General features: G+C 44.4%; 1 protein-coding gene across 5 annotated transcripts in view; it reads left to right on the forward strand.

Moving 5' to 3' along the window:
• Nucleotides 1–20137, forward strand: part of TAFA2 (TAFA chemokine like family member 2) — a 289370-nt gene that overhangs the window by 42198 nt on the left and 227035 nt on the right. For 2 of the 5 annotated variants that reach the window (XM_073327948.2, XM_073327951.2), the window contains exon 2: nucleotides 19379–19559. The exons of 2 other annotated variants lie outside the window; for them this stretch is intronic. The gene's annotated coding sequence lies outside the window, so the exon portion shown is untranslated. Of the gene's footprint in view, nucleotides 1–16536; nucleotides 16748–19378; nucleotides 19560–20137 lie in introns of those variants that run through there. One more of the 5 variants, XM_073327947.2, reaches the window with a different exon arrangement.

Below are 20137 nucleotides of genomic sequence, written 5' to 3' on the forward strand. Positions count from 1 at the left end.
AACAACTGTGAAATTTTTGTTTTAACTAATCTCACTTTAAAGTATTCTGATCTTTTGTTCTTCTAACCTTGAGGGCTTCTTTGAGTTTCCCTGAAATAACCCTAGAATTTTTGAAGAATATAAATCTACTAATTATAGAGGCTTGGATTCAAATATTCACTCTGTCTAGCTGCTACCTGGAGGTACTAACAAATCCTGAAGAAATGTGTTTGTAGTTCAGTAAGGGGGGCGGGGGTGGGGGGAGAGAGAGAGAATACCTAAAAATTACTCTTTTTCCATGGCGGCTTAAATCGTCTCATCAGGATTCAGCACCACTGTTATGGTAATGAAAAAGCATCTCCTTTTCCTTGAAACATCTGGCATGGAGATAAAAGCAAACCAGGGTGGAGAAAACATTTTTAACTCTTTCGAGACTGTCTGCATTTTATTTATGTTCACTTTCTGACCTACGTCATGAATAAAATCAACATGCTTCCACGAACCAGCTACTGACCAATCAAAACACAGGATTTTTCAAAAGGCATCTTATAATGTTTGCCACTTAAGTATCTTTTGATGCACCGTGTATGTTTCATCACTAATTTATTTGATGATAGTGTCGGTTCAAATAGGGGTGGTGCAGAAGTTGTTAATTAAAAGTTTAATTACATTTTATTAATAAGAGGGGGCCTGCGTAATAAAACTTACTACACTTTGTCAGGTCACTTTTTCTCCCTGTCCTCGGCTTTTCTGTTTTAGAAACTATGTTCACTACATAATCTCCCATTTCACAAGAGTGTGGAAAGCAATTAGGGATGCTTTTAAAATAGATGGGCTCACAGGAGCCTTCTCCTGGGACAATTCCTGCATGCTAAAAGCAGTCTCTGATTCCTGGCAGCAGAAGGAATTGAAACTTCTAAAAGGCAGACACCCAGTAAGCACCATTAAGCCATTGAACCAAGTGAAGGTTGAATTTAGCCTCTGAAATAAACAACTCTGCGAGCTATATCAGTATTGCACTGGCTCCCGCATTTCAGCAACTTAGATCTGGCATGGCTAATTCATTAAGGGAAGGGGCAGATTCCGTGAAGGGTCAATCATCACTTAATTATGGTTCAGGGGCCAGGATATAAAGGGCTGCATAATCCCCAAAGTTAAGAGTGGGGATTGCACAGAGATGGGGGAGAATAAAGCCTTTGTAACTAAAACTAGTAGGTCATGCGCTTTATTGGTCGTGTAGGCCAAGCTTATGACACATGACAGGGACTCCATGCCTCCTTCCATTACTTCCCCAGCCCATCTTCCTTACTTTCCATTAGCCTCCTTCTTTCTTTCTGGGAGAAAAGTAATTCAGGGTGTTAAACTCTATTGGGGTATTGTTATGCTGGAAGGCATTAATGGGTGCCATCAACATGTTGTTTGATCTATAGACAATTGCAGAGATCCTTGAGGCTGTGCCTGTGTTAAACAGTTGGCAGGGGTTTAATGTGTCCCCCATTTACCCCTTTTCAATTTTCCAATCTGCCCCCAAATCAATGGGGTCTGGCAATTGATGCCTAAACATTTCCTAGTAGCAGCCATGTTAATCTGTATCCGCAAAAAGAAAAGGAGTACTTGTGGCACCTTAGAGACTAACAAATTTATTTGAGCATAAGCTTCCATATGCTCAAATAAATTTGTTAGTCTCTAAGGTGCCACAAGTCCTCCTTTTCTTTTTGTAGAACGTTTCCTGAAATTTTAGAATGACTCAATTATCATATTACATACAGAGAGATTGGAGGGGGGAGTGAGGCAATATCTTTTATTGGACCAACTTCTGTTGGTGAGAGAGACAAGCTTTTGAGTTCTGTGTAGCTCGAAAGCTTGTTTCTTTCACCAACAGAAGTTGCTCCAGTAAAAGACATTGCCTCACCCCCCTTGTCTCTCTAATAGCCTGGGACTGACATGGCTACAACAACACTGCACACATTACATACAGAGAGACACATAGAGAAATGCCATTGAGCTGAGCATGAGGCCTTTGCTAGCTCAGGAAGTTAAATTTGTCCCTCTCTGGCCTTGTCTACACTACGAAATTAGGTCGAATTTATAGAAGTCATTTTTGTAGAAAGCGTTTTTATACAGTCGATTGTGTGTGTCCCCACACAAATGCTCTAAGTGCATATAGTCAGCGGAGTGTGTCCACAGTACTGAGGCAACCATTGTCTTCCGGAGCGTTGCACTGTGGGTAGCTATCCCACAGTTCCTGCAGTCTCCGCCGCCCATTTGAATTCCACGTAGAAATCCCAGTGCCTGATGGGGCTAAAACATTGTCGCGGGTGGTTCTGGGTACATATCGTCAGGCCTCCCTCCCTCCATGAAAGCAACGGCAAACAATCGTTTCGCGCCTTTTTTCCTGGGTTACCAGTGCAGACGCCATACCACGGCAAGCATGGAGCCCACTCAGCTCATCGTCACCGTATGTCTCCTGGATGCTGGCAGACGTGCTACTGCATTGCTACACAGCAGCAGCTTATTGCCTTTTGGCAGCAGACGGTGCAGTATGCCTGGTAGCCGTCATCGACGTAGTCCAGGGTGCTCTTTTAACCGACCTCAATGAGGTCAGGGGTGCCTGGGCAAACATGGGAGTGACTCAGCCAGGTCATTTCCCTTTTAAGTTTCATCTCATGGCGATTCAGTCCTACCGGCATTGCACTGTCTTTTAATCAGCAGCCAGCAGAAGACGATGGCCAGCAGTCATACTACACTGTCTTCTACCGAGCACCCAGGAGATGACAATGGCTAGCGGTCGTACTGCACAGTCTGCTGCCAGCAACATGTATAAAGATAGATTAAGTGGACCAAAACAAGAAATAGGCCAGATTTGTTTTGTATTCATTTTCTCCTCCCTCTGTGAAATCAACGGCCTGCTAAACCCAGTTTTGAGTTCTATCCTTGAGAGGGCCATTCTGTTTTTCGCAAAGCCACCCCCTTTGTTGATTTTAATTCCTTGTAAGCCAACCCTGTAAGCCATGTTGTCAGTCTTCCCTCCCTCCGTCAGAGCAACGGCAAACAATTGTTTCGCGCCCTTTTCCCTGGATTGCCCGAGCAGGAGCAGACGCCAGAGCACAGCAAGCATGGAGCCTGTTCAGCTCACCGCAGCAGTTATGATCATTGTAAACACCTCGCGCATTATTGTGCAGTGTATGCAGAACCAGCACCTGAAAAACAAGGCGAGGAGGCGACGGCAGTGTGGTGATGAGGACATGAACACACTTTTCTCTAAAACCACGTTCCCCCGCAATTTGGAGATCATGGTGTTAATGGGGCAGGCTCATGCCACAGAATGCCGATTCTGGGCCCAGGAAACAAGTACAGAGTGGGTGGGACCACATAGTGTTGCATGTCTGGGATGATTCCCAGTGGCTCTGAAACTTTCGCATGCGTAAGGGCACTTTCATGGAACTTTGTGACTTGCTTTCCCCTGTCCTGAAGTGCAAGAATACCAAGAGGAGAGCAGTCCTCACAGTTGAGAAGCGAGTGGCAATAGCCCTGTGGAAGCTTGCAACACCAGACAGCTACCGGTCAGTCGGTAATCAATTTGGAGTGGGCAAATCTACTGTGGGGGTTGCTGTGATGCAAGTCGCCAACACAATCATTGAGCTGCTGCTACCAAAGGTAGTGACTCTGGGAAATGTGCAGGTCATAGTGGATGGCTTTGCTGCAATGGGATTCCCTAACTGTGGTGGGGAATAGACGGAATGCATATCCCTATCTTGGGACCGGACCACCAGGGCAGCCAGTACATAAACTGCAAAGGGTACTTTTCAGTGGTGCTGCAAGCACTGGTGGATCACAAGGGACGTTTCACCAACATCAACGTGGGATGGCTGGGAAAGGTGCATGATGCTCGCATCTTCAGGAGCTCTGGTCTGTTTAAACAGCTGCAGGAAGGGACTTTATTCCCAGACCAGAAAACAACTGTTGGGGATGTTGACATGCCTATAGTTATCCTTGGGGACCCAGCCTACCCCTTAATGCCCTGGCTCATGAAGCCGTACACAGGCAGCCTGGACAGTAGTCAGGAGCTGTTCAACTACAGGCTGAGCAAGTGCAGAAAGGTGGTAGAATGTGCATTTGGACGTTTAAAGGCGCGCTGGCGCAGTTTACTGACTCGCTTAGACCTCAGCGAAACCAATATTCCCACTGTTATTACTGCTTGCTGTGCGCTCCACAATCTGTGAGAGTAAGGGGGAGATGTTTATGGCGGGGTGGGAGGTTGAGGCAAATCGCCTGGCCGCTGAATACGCGCAGCCAGACACCAGGGCGGTTAGAAGAGCACAGCAGGAAGTGCTGTGCATCAGAGATGCTTTGAAAACCAGTTTCATGACCGGCCAGGGTACTGTGTGACACTTCTGTTTGTTTCTCCTTGATGAAAACCTGCCCCTTTGGTTGCCATTAAATTCCCTTTAAGCCACCTGCCCTCCCCACTTCGATCACAGCTTGGTTGCAAAGGAAATAAAATCACTATCATTTAAAAACCATGTATTCTTTATTAATTGATTATAAAAATAGGAAGATAACTCACAAGGTAGCCTGGGTGGGGTGTGGGAGAAGGGTAGGTGGGAAGGAAAAGGCCACTTTAAAACTTCTTGAATGTCAGCCTTCTGTTGCTTGGGCTGTCCACTGGGGTGGAGTGGTTGGATGCCTGGAGTCTCCCACCCTGCGTTCTTGGGCTTCTGGGTAAGGAGGCTATGGAACTTGTGGAGGATGGAGGGCGGTTAAGCAGGGGCTGCAGCAGCAATCTGTGATCCTGCTGCCGTTCCTGAACCTCCACCAGACGCCGGAGCATGTCCGTTTGATCCCGCAGTAGCCCCAGCATTGCCTCATGCCTCCTCTGATCTTCCTGCCGGCATCTCTCCTCACGTTCATTGGCCACTGTCTTGTACTCTGCTATTGTGTCCCTCCACACAGCTCTGTCAATGCTGGACGACTGCATGAGCTCAGAGAACATGTCATCATGCGTGCGTTTTTTTCCCCCGCCTTATCTGAGATCGCCTTTGGGATGGAGGAGGGAGGCTTGAAACTTTTGCAGCTGGTGGAGGAAAAAAAGGAGCGAAGTGTTTAAAAAGATACATTTTACAGAACAATGGCTATACTCTTTCATGGTGAACAACACTATTCACATTACATAGCACATGTGCTTTTGGTACAAGGTCGCATTTTGCATCTTATATTGAGTGCCTGTGGCTTTGGTGTTAGAGATCACACACGCAGTGCTGGGCAACAGAATTCGACTTGCAGGCGGCCATGGTAAGCCATAGTCTTTCGGCTTCTGCAACCTTCAGTTGCAGTCCCCTCCTACAGCAGTCCCCTCCTTTCCCATACCAAGCAAAGCCTGTTGAGTTGACCATTTAGTGCTGCAGTTTTCCTGTTAACGTGCAGCAGCAGAAACCAAACTAACCCCCTCCCCGCATCCAATTCTCTGGGATGATCGCTTTTCCCCTCCCCCCACTGCCTGGCTGGTATCAGGGAAGATCCCTGCTAGCCAAACGCGAACAGCTCAGCGCCAATGCCCCCCCCCCCACCCCCCAAACACGGCTAACTGCGGGGAGGATTTCTTTTCAGCCACAGGCAAACAGCCCAGTAGGAATGGGCACCTCTGAATGTCCCCTTAATTAAATTCCCCTATTTCAACCAGGTTACCATGAATGATATCACTCTCCTGAGGATAACACAGAGAGATAAAGAACGGATGTTGCTTGAATGCCAGCAAACACCAGGACCATACGCTGTCAGGCTTTGTCATGAAATGATACCAGATTACTTGCTACTAGCATAGTGTGGTAAAGTGTCCTACCATGGAGGACGGAATAAGGCTGCTCTCCCCAGAAACCTTCTGCAAAGGCTTTTAGAGTAGCTCCAGGACAGCTTCACAGAGATGTCCCTGGAGGATTTCCGCTCCATCCCCAGACACGTTAGCAGACTTTTCCAGTAGCAGTACTGGCCACGAATGCATCCCAAGTCCTCAGGGCTACTTAATCATTAAAAAACACTTGCTTTTATAACATATATTATATTTAAAAAGGTACACTCACCAGAGGTCCCTTCTCCAGCTTGGTTGGGTTGGGAAGGTATTTCAGTCAGGGTGATAAAAAGATCCTGGCTGTCGGGGAGAACGGTGTACTGTGTGCTCTCCCCAAGCTCATCCTCCTCCTCCTCGTCCTCCTCATCTTCCCTGTCCTTAAAATCCTCAGCCATGGCGGAGAGTGCCCCATCATCGGAGTCCCTGGATAGGGGTGGGGTAGTGGTGGCGGCCCCCTCTAGAATTGCATGCAGCTCAGTGTAGAAGTGGCATGTCTGGGGCTCTGTCCCAGAGAGTCTGTTTGATTCTTTGGTTTTCTTTGGTTGTCTGAGCTCCTTAAGTTTCACGCGGCACTGTGTTGCGTCCCTGATGTAGCCTCTGTCCCTCATGGCCTCTGAGATTTTTTGAAATGTTTTGGCATTTCGTCTTTTGGAACGTAGTTCTCATAGCACGGATTCCTCTCCCCATACAGCGATCAGATCCAGTACCTCCCATTCGGTCCAGGCTGTAGGTCTTTTTCAATTCTGGGACTGCATGGTCACCTGTGCTGATAAGCTCGCTGGCCAAACAGGAAATGGTATTCAAAAGTTCCCTGGGCTTTTCCTGTACACCTGGCCAGTGCATCCGAGTTCAGAGTGGTCACAGTGTTGCACTGTGGGATAGCTCCCGGAGGCCAATACCTTCGAATTGCGCCCACACTAACCCTAATTTGAAATGGCGATGTCTATCTCAGCGCTAATCCCCTCATTGGGGAGGAGTACAGAAATAGTTTTTAAGAGCCCTTTATGTCGAAAAAATGGCTTTGTTGTGTGGACGGGTGCAGGGTTAATTCGGATTTAATGCTGCTAAATCCGACATAAACTCGTAGTGTAGATCAGACTTTAGTATCATTCACATAGCCCTGGTCTACACTAGGACTTTAGGTTGAATTTAGCAGCGTTAAGTCGATGTAAACCTGCACCCGTCCACACGATGAAACCCTTTATTTCGAATTAAAGGGCTCTTAAAATCGATTTCCTTACTCCACCCCTGACAAGTGGATTCGCGCTTAAATCGGCCTTGCCGGGTCGAATTTGGGGTACTGTGGACACAATTCGACGGTATTGGCCTCCGGGAGCTATCCCAGAGGGCTCCATTGTGACTGCTCTGGACAGCACTCTCAACTCAGATGCACGATTGTCTGCCATTGCTCTGACGCAGGGAGGGGCGACTGATGACATGGCTTACAGGGTTGGCTTACAGGGAGTTAAAATCAACAAAGGGGGTGTCTTTACATCAAGGAGTATTTCAGGCAGAACTTCACGGAGGATTCCAATAAGAAATGGTGCACCTAAGTTATTGTTCTTATTGGAACAAGCAGGTTGGTCTGGCCTCTGATTGATACATGGCTAGATTTACCTCACTGCACCTTCTCTGTGAGTGACTGCAGCGTGACCTAGAGGAATGAGTCCCCTAGACGGGGGGCGGAGGGAGGGGGGTTTGCAAATGAGTACAAAACAAATCTGGTCTATTTCTTGTTTTGATACACTCCATCTATCTTTTACATCTTTGACTGGCAGCAGGCGGTGCAGGAGGACTGCATGCCATCCACATCTCATGGCTGCTCGGCAGAAGATGGTACAATAGGACTGCTAGCCATCCTCATCTCTTGCCTGCCCGGCAGAAGATGGTACAAGAGGACTGCTAGCAATCCGTATCGCCTGCCTGCTCACCATAAGATGGTTCAATAGGACTGACTGCAGGACTAAAGAGAATGACCTGATTAAGTCACTCCAAATTTAGTCCCTGCACCCCTGTCTGCCCAGGCGCTCCTGATCGACCTCACAGAGGCGACCAGGAACACCTCGGACATGACGATGACGGCTACCAGTCCTACTGTACCGTCTGCTGCCAGAAGGCAAGGGGTTGCTGCTGCTGTGTAGCAATGCAGTACCACATCTGCCAGCACCCAGGAGACATACGGTGACCGTGAGCTGAGCGGGCTCCATGCTTGCCGTGCTATGGCGTCTGCACAGGTAACTCAAGAAAAAAGGCGCAAAACGATTGTCTGCCCTTTCTTTCACGGAGGGAGGGAGGGAGGGAGGGAACGGGGGCCTGACAATATGTACCCAGAACCACCCGCGACAATGTTTTAGCCCCATCAGGCATTGGGATCTCAACCCAGAATTCCAATGGGCAGCAGAGACTGCGGGAACTGTGGGATAGCTACCCACAGTGCAACGCTCCGGAAGTCGACTGTAGCCTCGGTACTGTGGAAGCGCTCCGCCGAGTTAATGCACTTAATGCACTTAGAGCATTTTCTGTGGGGACACACACACTCGAATATATAAAACCGATTTCTAAAAAATCGACTTCTATAAATTCGACCTAATTTCATAGTGTAGACATACCCTGAGAAAATTTGCTCTCCACCAGGCTACGTCTACTTTTGTTCTTTGTTTCTCTCCCTCTTCTCTGTCTTCATTGTCTCCTCTGTTGTTCGTTCTGCATTTCCTTCTCTGTTTCAACTTCCAGTTCTCATGCCTCCAGGGCTTCACTCCCACTCCCTTTCTTGTTTGACCTACTAAAATGATCAGCAATGGAATAATTAATGTTGACATTAAAGTATCATCACAAGACAGACTGTTCACCTCTCTGACGTTGTTTCGATTGCCTGCAGACTCAGGCAGTCATAACAACAGCTGAATACTGTTCACATTTGGAAGGTGGTTCTGCAGCCACAAGGACTAGAATCTTAATTTTTAAAAATATGAATGCTGAGATTCTGCACCATCTGACTATATCATGGGGGTTACATACTTATATTCAGATCTCCACATGGGCTGTATGTTTTCCAAACCTGCCTTATACGTTACTCCCACTGAAATTTAAATGGTATTTAAGTCATTAACAAAACTCAGCTCATCTGCCTACAAGCCATAACAAGATGATCTTTTCAACTTCAGTGAATCTGCTTCAGTGGTTTTAGGAAGAATATTCAAATTATAAAATTAACTCAGAAATCCACATTTTTCATACACTCACTTTTACCCTGTGGGTGACTTGTATTTCACCCTCCTCACGCTTCCAAAATAAACCCCAGCATTCAGGGTGGTTGCTGGCAATGTCTCACATTTTGGGGAAAATGGCTGTTCATGTTTTGTGGGACTGCTGTAACCTAGAGAGGGTTTGGGAAGCTGTAACCTTCTGCTCATGGTACATAGAGCAACCCAGCAAAAATCTAAAAATAAGTTTCCTTTACCCAGGCCACAGCAATGCCAGGGACAACATGTAGTGGGAGATGGTTATAATATTATTTCTCTGCCTTGAATAGATGACAGAGATTTTTGAAGATGGGGAGGGAAATCCAAATAGTTTTCAAGATTTCTGGTGTGAAAAAACCTGTGGCTCCAATAAAATTTTTCAGAACCCTGAAAAGGATCACACCGTTGAAGTGAATTAGCTGATTTTATTCAAATGGATCTTTCCAAATTCTTTTTTGGAAGCAGTCCCTCCCCCCCCCCCATTTTATTAGAGTATGTCTACACAGCAAAGAAAAACCCACAGCTGGCACGGTGTCTAGTTGTTGTGTAGACATCCAGTTAGACGATTAATTCAGTTTGCCAAAGTTTGACCCATGTGATCTGGCATGTTTCAGGTTTTGGTCATTTTGTGCTACATGAGGAAGGTTTTTCAAAAGTTGGGCAGAAACAGTTCTTAACCGAGATAACTGCTTTTCACTATTGTAGAGGTAAAAATACAGGTCAAACTGATGACCAGCCAAAATTCTACATAATACCGCTTTGTGTACTAAAACGTTCATACAGCTTGAGTGTTGACTTAATTTGTCCTTCAGAAATATGCACTCTTTGTTAATGTGTTTGTGGTGTACTAATATTCCCACAAAGGCTTCTTAAGTAGAGATAATTGTCCCTTTTCATTAGTCCACAATCCTAACTTTGAATATTTTCATTTTATGTCAAATAGCTTTTCAGCTCTGCATCATCACTGTAATCAGTACTTATTGTTTTGTTGAACAAGTTGTTGCTGGTTTTCATTTGTCAGCTTTCTGGCTTGCTGATTCACTGTAGCCTCTAGGCTCCAGTCGGAAATCATTAACACTCTCCTGAAGGGATTGCTGTTTAAATGTAACAATTTACCTTTTTTATGTTCTGTTCTCATTCTTTTTTTTGTTTGTTTTTTTAAACTGTGCGTGCAATTGGAAACAGCATTGTTTCAGGACACTCTTCACTTCGCAGATCTCTTTTTAAGACCGAAAGCATGGGCGGCAGGCGCGACTTCCCCTTGGGGAGGCTACCTCTCCTTTCCGCCTCTTCTGCCCCCCACCCATCCCCGCTTGCCGTGTGTGTCTATCCTCTCCTCCCCACTCCCCCCGGCTCGGTCCCCTGGCCGCCCCTCTCTGCGTCCCTCCTCTCCCCCACACCCCCTTCCCCCAAGCTGAGCACTCCCCCTGGCTGTCGTGGAACTTGAACAGGTAAAACAAAAACGGGGGGGGGGGGCATTGGCTGCTCCCAGGTACCCCTAATTGCTACCGGCTTGCTGCTTACCTGGGTGGAGCGCTGGAGAGCAGCAGCCGGGCAGCGGCGGTGGCAGAACACTGAGCTTTTACAGGCGCCCTGCAGGGCTGGCTGAAGAGGTGGTATCTGCTACTCAGCTTCCTGGGTTCATCAGTAAGCTCCCTGGGGAATGGAAGGGACCGGGGATGCTGAGTAGCAGATACTGCCTCCTCAGCTGCCTGGGAACCTGCATGGCACATAATAAATAAGAACAGGAGGACTTGTGGCACATTAGAGACTAACCAATTTATTTGAGCGTAAGCTTCCGTGGGCTACAGCCCACTTCATCAGATGCACAGAATGGAACATATAGTAAGAGAGATCTATATATACACATACATACAGATAAGTTGGACTTTACCATACAAACTGTGAGAGGCTAATTAGTTAAAATGAGGTATTATCAACAGGAGGAAAAACCTTTTCTGTTCTTTTTGAGGATACAGACTAACACTGCTGCTACTCTGAAACCTGTCATAATGAATAAGCAAAAACTTCTGATGGAAATCCACTGCCAGGAAGGAGGGGAAGAAGTGGGGCCATCATGGACCAGGCGTCTGGCAGTGGGTTGGCGGTGGCGCCGGGGGAGGCTTAGCCTATTATACCCGCCGCCCATGCCAAAAACTGTACACGTATGTATTTCTTCTTCCCTCAGTTTGGATTGAAAATAATTGCCAGTGTGTTGTTTTAAACAGTTTCTGGTACTGACTCGTGTACTGGAGCTGATGTTCCCCAGTCAGGCCACTTTCTTTCCAGATGTAGGGATAGGATACAGAGGGACCTAGACAAATTGGAGGATTGGGCCAAAAGAAATCTGATGAGGTTCAACAAGGACAAGTGCATAGTCCTGTACTTAGGACGGAAGAATCCCATGCACTGCTACAGACTAGGGACTGAGTGTCTAGGCAGCAGTTCTGCAGAAAAGGACCTAGGGGTTACAGTGGACGAGACGCTGGATATGAGTCAACAGTGTGCCCTTGTTGCCAAGAAGGCAATGGCATTTTGGGCTGTATAAGTAGAAGCATTGCCAGCAGATCAAGGGACGTGATCATTCCCCTCTATTCAGCATTGGTGAGGCCTCATCTGGAGTACTGTGTCCAGTTTTGGGCCCCACACTACAAGCAGGATGTTGGAAAAATTGGAAAGAGTTTAGCGGAGGGCAACAAAAATGATTAGGGGGCTGGAGCACATGATTTATGAGGAGAGGCTGAGGGGACTGGGATTATTTAGTCTGCAGAAGAGCAGAATGAGGGGGGATTTGATAGCTGCTTTCAACTACCTGAAAGAGGAGGGATCTAGACTGTTCTCAGTGGTAGCAGATGACAGAACAAGGAGAAATGGTCTCAAGTTGCAGTGGGGGAGGTTTAGGTTGGATATTAGGAAAAACTTTTTCACTAGGAGGATGGTGAAACATTGGAATGCATTACCTAGGGAGGTGGTGGAATCTCCTTTCTTAGAAATTTTTAAGGCCCCTCTTGACAAAGCCCTGGCTGGGATGATTTTGTTGGGGATTGGTCCTCCTTTGAGCAGGGGGTTCTACTAGGTGACCTCCTGAGGTCCCTTCCTACCCTGATATTCTATGTGGGGCTGGCACCATTATTACCCATAATGCCACACCATGGAAACTCTTCCAGTTCTGATTCTATCACAATCTCCTCAGCTGATATTGTATGGCCTAATACAGCAACACACTTTAGCAAGTGCTTAACTTAAAGCCCGTGAGTAGTCTCTGGTTTAAATGTAGCTATTGTATTCACCTAAACATAGGCTTAAATGCCTTGCTATATTGGGGCCTGTGTTTTCTGGTAGCAAGAGGGAAGGGTCTGTAGGTCTGTTCCCTGTCCATGCTGCTTTCGTGCTGGCTTATTGGGTGGCATTTTAGAAGAGAAAACGCATAACAGAAAGTGTTAACATAAACGTGAAGTGTGTAAAATATATTTAGCCAATATACTAAATATACTTTTACATGATATTAAGATTTGCTTCCTGGGATGGGACACAGAAGGAAAAGGAATTGTGATGGGTCAGAGTGGCCCCATGCCAGCAGAGATGGAGTTAAGTAGAGCCCATGGACTCAGCTAGCCTGTCCTGCTATACCTGAAGCCAATGCCAAGACTGGGGAATAAAAGGAGAGAGCAGTCCCACACAACAAGAAACAGCAATTGTCCCCAAATTTTGAGAGCAATCACCCTGAATGCTGGGATTCATACCTGAAGTGTGATGAGGGATGAGGGTGAAATACAAGTCACCCACAGGGTAAAAGCGAGTAGTGTGGATTTACAGAAGGGTGCACTCAGTACTAGTCAATGAGACAATTTGGTTTTCCGAGTTCAGGGCTGGCTGGCCAGAAAGGAGGATGGAATTCTGCTTCTCTGCCTGAGGAGGGCTTCACTTGCACAGTTGCAGAGAGATAGGCCTCTGAGCCAGAGCAGCCACTGGGGAGGAACAGTGACACCTCAAGGAATGAGCAGGACATGAATCAGAGACTGTTTGGGAACCAAGCCTGAAGGACAGGGTGTGAATGCCCACTGAAGATGGGGGATGGTCCAGTATTGTTAGGTTTGCTTTTTGTTGTAGAACGTTTCTGGGCTGAGTCCCCCCATCCCCAGAAGGGGATAAAACCAAAGGGACAATTAGCTGATGGGCAAAAGACTGCCTCATCGAACACTAGAGAGAGAGACTTCTTCCCCAATCAGGGTGACCTGCGTCCATTTCAGGGTTCCTGGAAGGTCCATAAGGGGGTGCTGCTCCAGCTATGCCACTACAGGGACATTGTAAAGATTTCTGGCCATGCAAAAAAACAAGCAACAGTGGTCACTCCTTCAACTGCATACAGGTGGCCTCAGGAACAGAATAGAGCTAACTGAATAATTACGCAATAATTTGTATTTTATTTGACAGACTTTGTGAAATTCATACGCCCTTGCACATTATGAACCCTGCTGTATAATCCTGGAGAATAATGGAAATAATTTGAGTATATTCAAAATATTCAATTTTGTAATATTTTAAATATTATTTAAACAGCTCTACTCATGATCTGATGCCCCCAAAACACAAGTCTCCTCCAGTTATGCTAAAGGGAAGGCCTCAATATTTTTACCCTGTTTTCAGGACAGGCATGAGAAGAACAGAAATATTTTACCCAGAAGAGGGCAGTAATGCCCAGGTACTGTACACAAACCATTCAGACAATATGTTACAACTTCCTCTGATGGCTCGGTTCTTTTCTGTGAGCCACCAAGAAGGGATGTATGGATTGCTTGTGGTTCATAGGCCATCAGAAAGTGCTGTTTACTTAGCTAGGAAGAGGGAAGCAAATCTCCTAAAATATAGTAAATAAACACAGATTTAATGCTGCCTTTATTTATAATATGAAGAGTAATATTTTGTATTTTTTCCATTATTATTTTACAGTTTCACACTTGTGGACATTTTAAACAACATAGTATTTTCCTTTAGCTGTTGTGAATTTTTGTGCTGGTCTTTGCTTGAAAGTGTGTTTATATCGATTTCCTATTTTATTCACCTGCAAACCCAATGGAAGATATGGGATCTGTGTTTTATTAGTCATATTTGTGTTTTTCACATTGCCTATATTTGTTTCTTTACTTCATTAGTAGTAGTATTTATTTGTATTGTAGTGATGCATAGGAGCTCCAGCCATGCACTACTGTGTTAGGTTCTGTACAAACAGTACAAAAGAAAGTCCCAAAGAGCTTACATCCTATACTTAGGTTCTATTTAATACTTGGAAATAAGTAGCTATCCGTCAACTAGTGCATGTGCTTCCTAAACCTGCCCACTCCCCAAAATGAATTGTTCTGAAACTAGTTTGAGCACACGCTTATGTTAGAGAGCATCTATAGATAGAATAAGTGGAATGACATATAATGCAGACTTGCCCTATACCCATACTATAGCCCAAGAACAAGATGGAGCTCTTTCTATTTAAGACATTGAAAAGTTTTTGATTTTTGCTACAGCAGCATTTTATGTTAATTAGATTCTAAGATATAGAATATTTAAGGCTAGTTAAAACTATCTGAAAATATAGGCACACGGTGTACCTCATATATCAGTACCCGATGTACACTGGACACTTTCAGGTTAGATTTCTAATTTTACACGGTAACTTATTCACATACTCTGATGAAATTTAAACAAAATTTAAGGGCTGGATTCTGAGTTTATGTAAGTCACCAGGGCTCCGCTTACGCCAGCAAAGAATCTGGCCTTGAAAGTACAGAACAGAATAAAATAATATTTGGGCAAGTGCCATACTAGCTGAGGATAGCTCTTTAAGCAAAAAAGTTGCATTACGCAATATTGCTGACTAATTTGCAACACTGAAATAACCTTCATGTAAAATGGGACATCATGAATATTTCAAGAGAACATGAGGACTATTAGAATTGTAAAAAGTCATCATGGTTTTCCCCACTTTATTTTCATCTCCTGCATTTTTTTCTGCACAGTTCTTTCTTTTGGTTCGAAATTCCTTCTTGTTTCCTCTTGGACTCAGTAATGTTTCTTGCTTCAGTCACCTTCACAACAGTCTTTACAAATCTTTGTAGTAACTTAAGCCAAATTCTCCTGTGGGTTACCAACTGCTGAGATTAGCTGAGGCATTTTCTTACCAACAATGTCCAGATCTCAGTGGATGGGAACTAGTTGAATGGCTTTGCTCTGAGTGTAGCGGATCCACTACTCTGGATTTGCTTCCACTATTGGTGCAACAAAGCTTGAGTTTAATCTTCAGGACACTCAGCTTTGAGGGTAGATGCCTAAGTAGAGTGCACTGCTACTTATGGTGTGTGTGTTTTCAGCTAGTCACTTTTGTAATAATAAAAGGAGTACTTGTGGTCTCTAAGGTGCCACAAGTACTCCTTTTCTTTTTGCGAATACAGACTAACACGGCTGTTACTCTGAAACCTGTCATTTTGTAATAATGGTAAAATAAAACAAAAATAAGCTTGTTTTGCCTTTGACCAAAAACTACAATGGTTGTGTTTTAAACAATAAGTAAGTATATTCAATAAATAAAAAAACATAGTAGCTGGATCATACTTTGTGATTAACATAATACGTTAATCAGGACACTTTGATACAAGAGAAACAAGGTGGTAAGGTAATATCTTCTACTGGACCAACTTCAGTTGGTGGAAGGGACAAGGTTTTGAGCTTCAAAAGCTTGTCCCTTTCATCAACAGAAGTTGGTCCAATAAAAGGTATATCCTCTCTCACCTTGTCTTTCTCAGATCCTGGGATCAGCAGGGCTACAACATGGCAAAGAACTTTGATTCAACTCAGTTCTAACTAAGGACACTGCAGGAATATTATTGTTTTAAATTGTCGGAAAAACTGTTTTTCCCCTTCAAAGTCTTGAATAAGAGATAAAGCAGTTAGTGTTGTATACTGTGTTAAAATGATAACCCAAGGTCTAATATACTAAGAGTTCATTAAGCTGTCAGTAGTAGGAAAGTGGACTACTTTTATATTAAAAGAAACTGTGGCATACTGAATCTTAGATATAACCAACCCTCTTTCTTTACAGATATCACCTAGAGCTATACGCCGGTATTGGTTAGCATTAGGCTTTAAGTGACCTGCAAGTACTCTGAGGGAGGGGATAAGGAGAAATCCAGCAATTTCTGAATGATGTGCTGAATGCCCCAAATAGTTAGGGAAGGAAAGATCTTTGTCATATAACTGAGTGGGGAAAAACAACCTGATCTTCCCTCTTTTCCTGGTTTTGCAGTTAAAATTATTAAGGATAGCAAAAACTGCAGAGAGATGCTATTTTAGGGGGAAAGAAACCCTATATTTGCTTGATTGCTTGTAGACAGACCAGCTCCAGCTGTGTCCATGATTAATGTTGTGTCACTAGCATAGTGCCTGCTGAGGTGTCTCAGGAGGCAGGAGCCAGTGAGCATGTGCCTGAAGAGGAATGGCTGTGGACTGACTGCACCTCTTTCCCAGAGTATTTGGGGTCTTCGGCACATCGTTATACAGAGGCTGGCAATTTTTCAAAGTGTTTGCAGGTCACCATTATGTGTTTTACTATTCTCAGGCATTTGACAAAACGGATCCAAATAATCCCTCTTTTTACTAATCAGATTGATTTGTGAGCCTCAAATAGTTTCATGTAAGTATTTGCTGCTTCCTGGTGGACTCATAATTAACATTTGTTTGTACTTTTTGAATGCTTTCTTTGCTGTTCCCGGGAAAAATACATTATATATTTTCCCTATTGTATGTGGACTGTATACTGTATTCCCACTGTGAGTTTAGCTAGCAGAGTATTATAGCAATAATATCAACAGCCTTGATTTGTAATCCTCCAGCAATACTATCTAGTTTGTTTTCTTTTTTCACTACAACAGGATATTTGGCTAAAGGCTTTAAAGGATTTTTCTGTAATAACTTCCAATCTCTTTTTACGCTGCTCAATATTTCTATTTAGCTGATATTCTATCATTTGGCTCTTTGTTCCTGGACTTGTAAGTGTACATTCATCTGCACTTGTTTTTGGCAAGATCAGGTTCTTAAATGATCTAAATTTTTTCCCCTTGGATTCTAGGTTTCCATATTATATGCTGTGTTTCTAAGATAGTATCACCCATAGTTTTTGAAAATTTTCTCTTTAATATTATCATCCAAGTCACTTCAAAAACCCCAGAATTTTAAAAAAAGCAGGGATCTAACACGGATGCTTGCAGCATCTTGTTGTTAGTATTTTCTTGATTAAAAGGGTGATGACACTGTTAAGCTGTCCAAAAATTGACTAATCTTAAAATTGATATAGACTGGACAAGAATAAGTTCTGCATCTAACTGTCTCATTTTGTTTGCAAAAACATCCACCATTTTACAAGGAATTTGTCCAACCTTTCCTGTTCCCCAAGGAGCATACACTCTTCTTGTATGTGTTAGGAGCAAAATACAGCTGAACCTCTTGTAGTCCCTTAGGGCCCAATTCAGAAAAGCACTTAAGTGTGTTCTTAAGTCTATCCCTTCTGAGTAAAGTACTTAAGCATGTGTTTAGGGCCTGTTGAATTCAATGGGACTTAATGCACTTGGTTAAAGCTGAGCATGTGCTTAAGTACTTTCCTGAACTGGGACTCTAAAGCCCGTTAAGTCAGTGGAAAGACGCCTGTGCAGTCTGCATGTAAAACCCTTCCATTAATTTTGTAGTGCTTTTGTACTTGCTTTGTGCAGAGGTAAATGACTACCCAAAGTGGAAAGCAGCAGGGGGAGCAGGTGTGTTGTTTTATTGCTGCAAATCTTGTTGTTAGGACGAAAGAAGCCATGTTAATTTCTAGCTACTTAGAAACATGAACAGTTAAAAAAGTTGGGTAAATGGAACATGCAAACCGAAGGCAAGAAACGTTATCTTCAATGTCTAAGAAGGTGCCTGAAACACTTGAGAACAAAGATGTATATAAACTCTAAAAGGACTCCCGCTTAAAAATGTTTCCATCTGAATTCTTTTAAATGCCTTCTGATTTCTGCCCTTTAGTCTATTTCCAGTTCAGTGGCTGTCCTACTAGTGCAGTACCTGGTAGCTTACACTTTACATCCTTTTATGGAACTTTTATCATCTACTTTTTCAAAATGAAACTTAACACTGAGATTTTTTTTTCACTGCCTCCTCTTTTGCCTGTCATGACAATGATCTATTTTAACCATCCTGCCAAGTCAATGAGGCATAATCATAGAATCGTAGGACTGGAAGGGACCTTGAGAGGTCATCTAGTCCAGTCCCTAGTATGCATGGAAGGATTAAGTATTATCCAGACCATCCCTGACAGGTGTTTGTCTAACCTGCTCTTAAAAATCTCCAGTGATCGATACCATGCTGGATACTTGACCTTCCAGGGAGGAAAAACATGCATAATGAGATCTGGAGGGGTGGTGATAAGCCTCTGATTGAAATTGGCCTCCATAAATTATTCTTCAGGGGATGGGGAGGTGTTCGCTTAGGGAGGTGTGTCCTCAAACATGGTGTCACATTCCAGTGTGGCCAGATGTGCGGCATCCTTGTGACACTGATTCAGGCACCTTCCCCATGACCTGCTTCCTTGGGCTTATTCCATTGGAGCCACATTACCAGGCCCTCTCCTTGATTACAGCAGCTGTCAGGACAACTTGGCAGTGGTGAGTGAAGAGGGAGGCTGGATTATCTTTGCATAATTTCTACCAGGCCAGAAGGGGGATTATGTGCAATCTGCCTGTTTTGCCCATTCCTTCACTGTCCAGTTCAGTCTTCACCCCTTCTCCAGTGTGGCCCTTGGATAACATAGAAAGGTCTGTACAAAGTGAGAGATCTTGCTCTTGACTGGTGCTGTGAGCTGGCTAGATCAGCTCATGCTTTGCTTTCCAAGGGATCTGTCCAATTAATTTAAATCTACTGAGTCTGAATGTCCTTCGCCAGAAAGATCCACCCCTTCCCCAAGAGAATTTGAGGAGATTTGCCTCCATCCTGACAGGGGCTGTATTTTTAAAATGAACACAATGGCCCTCAGCAACTGGGTCATGTTTCTTACTGAGAATTAAAACGCTAGTAGGATTAACTGTGCCCCTGCTCATTGGTGCCCCGCTTTGTGCGCTGCCACAGACATGGTGCTTTGAAGAACGGTCTTTTCACGAGCACCTTGTCCTTTACATGGAGATGGGGACACATCGTGCAGACAATGCAGCTCTGTATGCCTGTTTTGTCCAACCTTTTCAAGTACTTCACAGTTGGGTGAGAAAATAGTAACGTTCTCTCTCCCCAGGCTCATGCTCCTCCTTTCCCATTGGATGCCCTAATGCTCCGAGTCCATGTGTGACCACGAAAAACGTGATAGCTCTGTCACTCCACTTTGCTGCACCCCATGTACCTGCTCTGCAATTTCTGCTCCCGTGGAGCTACCTGCAAAATAGCAGCTGGTTCTGGCCCCACGCTGAGTGCAGCAGGTAAGTGATATGCTCAGCTTTGCATAAACTATCAGTGGCCTTCAGGACCCCTGGAGAAGTCAGCTTGATAGGGAAATCCCAGGGAATAGAAAACCCAATTTATTTTATAGAGCACCAAGCAGCAGAAAGTTTCAGAGCTAGTGAGGAAGTGAAGAACTGTAGGGGTAGAGCAAATGAACCCTTCCCTTGAAGCCATGTTGCAATTAAATTTTTATAGAGGTAAGATTTATTCTAGAATCAAGCTGTACAAATCAAGGGAGGGAAAATGAACTGAATAGCCTGTCTAAAAAAAAAAATCTAGCCGTTCTTAGAGCTTCACGCTCTGAGGGGCTTTTTACCTTTAAGGGCTTTTTTTGTCTTTTCATACTGTTCTTTCACTGTTAGCCCCTTTCATGCTGTTTGTCGTCTGACTGATACTCTGCATCCTTTTTATAAGGGGTGAGGGGGAAGAGGGAGGCAAATATTTGGCAAAAAAGGCCTTTGCTCGTTAATCTCAGAAATGCATGGGTCAGTTAGCCAAGGAAGTCACCTGTCCCAAAATATTCATTGTCTTTATGAAGGATCTGTCCTGGCTGGGG

Source organism: Lepidochelys kempii, chromosome 1 (genome assembly GCF_965140285.1).
Source record: "Lepidochelys kempii isolate rLepKem1 chromosome 1, rLepKem1.hap1, whole genome shotgun sequence".
Classification (NCBI taxonomy): Eukaryota; Metazoa; Chordata; order Testudines; family Cheloniidae; genus Lepidochelys; species Lepidochelys kempii.